Here is a 6,491-nt window from a genome sequence, read left to right on the forward strand (position 1 = left end):
TGTCAGTGTCACTCTATGGGAGCCGTGCACAATCATAATGGACAGTGACATTGCTTAAAGGTTCCATCTTGCTCAGTTGCAAGAAGCAGCTCGTCACGACAATGACCTCACAACATCCCAACCTCCAGAGTACTGCACAGAGCAAAGTGCCTCATACTTCAGCAGCATTTAAACTTGATAGTTGTTGAAGACTGATTTAAGGTTTGAAATAGGCTCTTACATACAAATTATTACCGGGACAATTTTCAAAATAGATAAATGTGATTTGGAGTCAATTTGGACTTTTCTTAACTTTTTGTCTAACCAATTGAGGGATGAGTTATCATGAGCAGGGAAACAAGAGGTGCCAGAAGACAAATTCCCAACACACCCACAAGGATGGCGTAGGCCACATTTAAAGAAAGCAACCTTACGGGTTGACTGCACAAGCAACAGAAATCAACTATGAAGACGTATACCGCCCCTTCTAGTGCCATTGGTCATAGGACTATAGAAGGAAAGAAGAACACAGCCAAGCACTACATGGTGTAATGTGAAAAGTTGTTTTAACTTCAGTATTGAAAGCATGCTTCATATTTGACTTTTATCAGATTTCATTAGGAATGAATTAAAATCGGTGAGAAACCTTTTTTCTTTTTTTTTAATCCTGCTTTCTGCACCATTGGAGGGTCTAAATTGGAACCTTCCAATCAAGACCTGTATCTATATTCCACTGAAGACGTACCAGACACGTGACATGGAAAAGATTCAGCTGATTGAATATTGACTCCACCTGTTTATCTGCATCTACAAAAATATCTAATCCGCATGAAATAAATGCAATTTAGACACACAGACATGGTCCGAACATGCAAGGTTCACGTAACAGCATGAGAAGAGGTTGTTTGTGGAAAGAAATGACCAATCTAGAGGGAGTTGCACACGGCAGTTTGTAGAGTTTCTAAAGTATTGGTGTGAAACAGAGACAATATCCACAAAGCAGCGATTTGGTTCAGTACCCGAGCATAGCGGCAGAGCGTTTACGAGCACAGTTCGATGAGTTCCCTGGACTCAAATGGCCTCCACAGTCAGCAGACCTCAGTCCATCAGAGTGCCTTTGGGATGTGGTGGAACGGGAGGTTAACATCATGGATGTGCAGCGACTGTCTGATGCTGTCAAATCTGGAGGAAACTCTCCAGGGAACGGGTCTCGATGGATCTGTGGCACCACGCAGCTCTGAGGGCCAAACAGGATCCAGACCAAAGAGGCTCTCATGCTGGAGCCAAGAAATCACAGTTGATTTGGTCATTTCAAATAGAAAAAAGGTGATAAAACGAGCTCTTGAGGAGCTTTTCAGCGAATCTTGTTTAGTACAGCATGTTCCATCGTGTTCTTAAGCCCTTCTCCACCTTCTATATTGTGACCACTTTGGCTGGTTGGCAAAAGGTAAACCAGTAAAACTTGACCGGTACCCAAAGGGCTTTACACCGTCCATCACATTCACCCATTCACACACACATTCTCACGCACCAGTGGAGGGACGGAAGTTGCTCAGTCCATCCACCGGAAATCAAACCTGCAACCTTCGACTACTCGAAAGCCACCTCTAAGAAATTCCTCCACATCTTTTTCATTCAGCGCCGCGCAAATTCAGCCATGTTGTCTATTCTTCATCTTGAGCGCGATTGTTTCCTCCTCTACCTCTGCTTCCCAGCCCTCCCTTCCATCCTGCGCCGCTCCTCTCCTCCATAAAGTGCTATATATAGACACGTGGAAGATAAAAGGGTCTCTCTCTCTCTTTCTCTCTCTCTCTCTCTCTCTCCCTCTCTCTCGCTCTCTTCCCTGACCCCAGATCTTTTTGATTTGTAGAGGAAGCTTGTGTTGTTTTTTTTTGGGGTTTTGTTGTGCACAACATCCAGCCCGCCACTTTCCTCCCGTTTTCTCTCCTCAGCCGAGACGTCGCGTCCACCATTTCCAAACCGAAAGGAGATAAAAGTCTCGTACACACTCCGTCCATGCGCGCCGAAGCAACCGCTCGCGCACGTCCACGCTCGCCAGCGAGCGCGCCGGAGCAGTTGCAGCATCTCCCGTGATGCAACTTGAAGAAACAGGCTCATTTCTAGAGAGTGACAGCTGTGTATACAAACACACACACACACACACACACACACGCACACACACTTGTTTTACAGAACACACACACACATCAGTGTCAATCCAGCTCTGATGGCTGCTTCAGCCGTGTCTCCGCTTGAGCAGCCCACTCAAAAATGACAAAACGCCATTCATCCAAACTTGATCTCCACTTTACTCCTTTTGGAGTAAACATTGAAGTCATGTGGAATCGGTCCTCTCTTCTGTTTGCTTTACAATAATTCACCGTCGACGAGGCCAGAAACGAGATTAGATTACAGCAAATGAGATTACAGAAGATCTGATTTTAATCACTGCCATGTGGATTGGGTTATGTATCAAGGAAGTAATGGCTCGCTGGTCCTCAATTTCCTGATTTGGACGACTTAAGTTTTGTTGTCCAGCGTCTTCAATTTCCACGTGACAAAAAGAGAAAGTCTGCTACTTTGCCGGTTGGAACTCTGGCAGGTAACTTTGCCCGAGCAGCTTCTTTTGTAGGTCAACCATCATCTGGAGTCCTGTTCTATTTTAACAATCCAGCCATCGTCTGAATTATTCAATGTGGTGGCTGGTGAATTTACCAGCTGCACAGGACAAAAAAAGGTTACTTTGTCATGACTTTTTCAGGCTGTCTCGCTCCCAAAATTGGTGGAACGTGGAACAAAGTTTCACCTTTTTGTCGTCCGTTTTTTTTCCCCAAAGTTGAATCCAACTCTGTTATACCTACAACGTAGCTTTAATAATCCAACAACACAGGAGGGAGACGAAGGAGTCGAGACGCATCAAGGAGGTTTGCAATTACATATAAACAATGTCAAATTTAAATATATTCAAAGTTTATTTAGAAAAGTGAAACCACACTGTCTGACATATCGAAACAATCACTTTTAATAGTCGAATATTGCAACTTAAACCTGTTTTTTTTTTATTTTAGATGGAAGGAATAAACACTTGCAAGGTTAACTTGAAGGTCATATTTAAAATCAAACCTTTATAAAACATTTTAAACAATAGTTTAAAATTGAAAGTGTCAGCCACAGAGCGTGATGTGTGGATATTTAAAGTATTAATAAGCTCCATGATGTCCTGTTTATAGAAGATTCAATCGGTTGAAAATAAGTAAACTTATTAAAATCACCCAGATTTCACCATTTACTGTCCAGCCTTAACATGTATTATTTCCTTTAAATATGACTTGAATTAACACACATTGTGTTGTTACAAGCCGCTGCGTTGGACGGATCCCCCCTCAGTTAAGGGACATTTTTGATTACAATTAAGATCAATATGATATTTCTCGTGTCTTAGCTTGATTAAATCAAATTTTTTTGATTTAATCAAGTTGATTGTTTTGGGGTTTTTTTGTAATTCAGTTGTTAATTGCAGATTAATTGTTGTCAATACAAAAGTTAATTTAGATTTGAATAAGATTAAAAATAAAAGTAAAGATTTTTTTAATATTGTGTTCCTTGAGGGTGATTGATTGATTGATTGATTGATTGATTGATTGATTGATTGATGTAGTTTTTCAAAGAGCTTGAAGGACTTGCTGGAATAAATAAACCACAATTAAAAGAAATTAAAAAAAAAATTATTAAATAAGGTTGAGGCAGCTTTTACACAACCACGTCTGCGTTTACACGGCAACATTTTGAAATCATGTCGATTTACGCTGAAACACTGAAAACGATGTAGTATGCCAGGCCACCCACAAGTTCACGTTTTCAAAAACTTCCGCCTTGCGAGGCATTGTTGAAAAGTTGTGATTTTAGTGGCTCTGAGCACCGTTGTCATGTAAACAGACACACAAAATGCTACGAAAGTTTTCTATTCTCACAACAGTTTATGTACACTTTGTGACGATGCCCTTTTTCTGTTTATGTGACAGTTTACATACGTATACTTCTCAGATTTCCATTTTTCTTGGGTGTGTGCACTAATCTCCACTCATCTCTGTTTGTACCGCAATGACCGTTATTGTGTTATTAATGTTATAATGTTATAATGTTATTTCTGCTGAGCTGTCTTGTCTTGTACAAAAGGAAGTATTTTAGATTCTCTTTGCATCCGGACCTATCCTAAATTAATTTCTGCATGGAAACACTCAAGTCTCAGTGTATCTTTCCCGTCCAGCAATGTAAAATACGATCATAAAAATTTTGAGTCAAAGAAAAATACTCATTTAAATGCAGCTTCCTGCTTCTCTCATTCAGCCAAAAGGCATCACATCCGTCCATCGCCGCTCCTAATGCTCCCTCCCGTTTCAGGCTACTACTCTGTCTGAGTTACAACAAATCTGGATCACAAGTGCCGGAAGAAACTTTCCTGCTGTTATTCCCTCCGCCTCTCTCTCCCTTTCTCTGCTCCTCTTCTTTCCATCTCTCATTTCGCTCCCTCCTCTCTGACTAATACCAGCATGTAATCTTAACTCGGCTACACTGCAGATGGCTGCAGTTCCAGCATCTCCCCACCAGGACGAGCGTGAGTGGGGGTGAAAAAAAAAAAGACGAAACAAAAGGGGAAAAAAAAGACAAATCAAACCGAATAATAGAGGACAGGTGACAAAGGCGAGAAAATTAAGGATAAAAGGAGGGGGAATGACAAAGTTGGGTAAAGAGAAAAAGGAAGAGGAAACCGTGGGGATGAGGTAGTCGTGGATTTGAAGGAAGATGAAGGATGTAATGAGAAGGAGAGCGTGATGGAAGTCAGATTAAGACGGAGGTAAAGATGAGAGGGATGAAAAAGAGATGGACAGATGTGGGGAGAGAAAAGAGGAAGAGGTACAGGAGGTGGAGCGGGAAGGAAGAGGAGGGGAGTGGAGATGGAAGTAAAGATAGAGCGAAGGAGGAGAGGAGGGAGAATTGCAGTATTTTTATCATTCAGAGTGAGTGGGCTCCATAAAAGTAGGTTACTGTCAGCAGACAAGCACGCACGCACGCACGCACGCACGCACGCACGCACGCACGCACGCACGCACGCACGCACACACACACACACACACACACACACACACACACACACACACACACACACACACACACACACACACACACACTGCAGCTGCTTCAGCAGAACTAAAATGGAGAAGATGCGCGTGCGTGCAGGCATGCATCCGTGTGTGTGTGTGTGTGTGTGTGTGTGTGTGTGTGTGTGTGTGATGGTGTGTGTGTGTGTGTGTGAGACAGCCTTGAACATGCTCAATGAGCCACCAGCTATACTGTTGGTTCCTGCATGAAAATACCAAGTGGACTGTCTAAATGGCAGCAGGGGGAGAAGGAGCAGAACATATCTGCCCCGGAGGCGATCTGGTGGCGATGCACCTCCCCAACACGGTGAGTCAACACCAGTACTGAACTCATGGGGAGGGTCAGGTCCTGGCCAGATGTGGCTTCTCAAGGGTGAAATAGATTTTCTTCTAAATACGTCACATACGTTAGAAAATGACGGCTTAAATCACGGAGAAGAGCTGACGTTTATTGAGTTCTAAATCACAAAGTTAAGGCAATTATTCAACTAGTTTACTCATTCAGTTAAAAGCCAGCTGGCTTTCATCTTCATGAGGATATTAGCAGCTACACCTTCCTCTGCAGTGATCATTTTACATTTGGCTGGTCAGCTAAACAAGTTCAAGTAAAAAATGTTTTCTATGTATCAGCAAATAACACAAATCTACATTTTTGTATTTTACAATTGTATTTTATAATTTTTTTTTAAACTAAAGTTTGCAGAGATGGGAATAATCCTGAGATTAACTTTAAACTCTGCAGTTTGCCTCCTTTTATACGTTAAAAGATATTGCTGGAAATGGATAATCCACAGGCAATAAATGTTTGTTGGTGGCTTTAAGTTTGCATGTGAACTGTAGACGTTATGAACTGATGCTTCAAGCTACTGAGCTGCTATTGCAGAATTACCTGATTCATGGTTCAAATCTGCCATTTCCACAATTTGTCCATCAAGGAGTTTATATGAGGAAGTGGAATTGCACCGTTTTCGCATTTTCGTTTCAGAAAGGTTAACGAAAGGTAAATGTCCATTTGAACGGAAATGGAAAAGATCTGGAGGTGTTGGGGTTCGGGTTACATGGAAACAGAGCATTTCCAGAAACTTCCACCACTGACCGAACACTCCCCTGTCAGTTTCTCTTCATTCACATTTTGAAAATACGTTTCTAATCAGGTTTATTTTTTATTTTACTTGGACGGCATTTGTGAGGATAACCTGTTTATCAGTGCTACACACAGGCCAGTCACCAGACTAAGTAACTGGAATAAGAACTCTAACTTAAATTTAGAGACTTGTTTGGAAAACCATTGTTTGTACTGGATTTAGCTTCCTGTGGTACAGATCCACTGTGTTTTTTTAACCATTTGTGATG

The sequence above is a fragment of the Lipophrys pholis genome, assembly GCF_963383615.2.
Source record: "Lipophrys pholis genome assembly, chromosome: 5".
Taxonomy (NCBI): Eukaryota; Metazoa; Chordata; class Actinopteri; order Blenniiformes; family Blenniidae; genus Lipophrys; species Lipophrys pholis.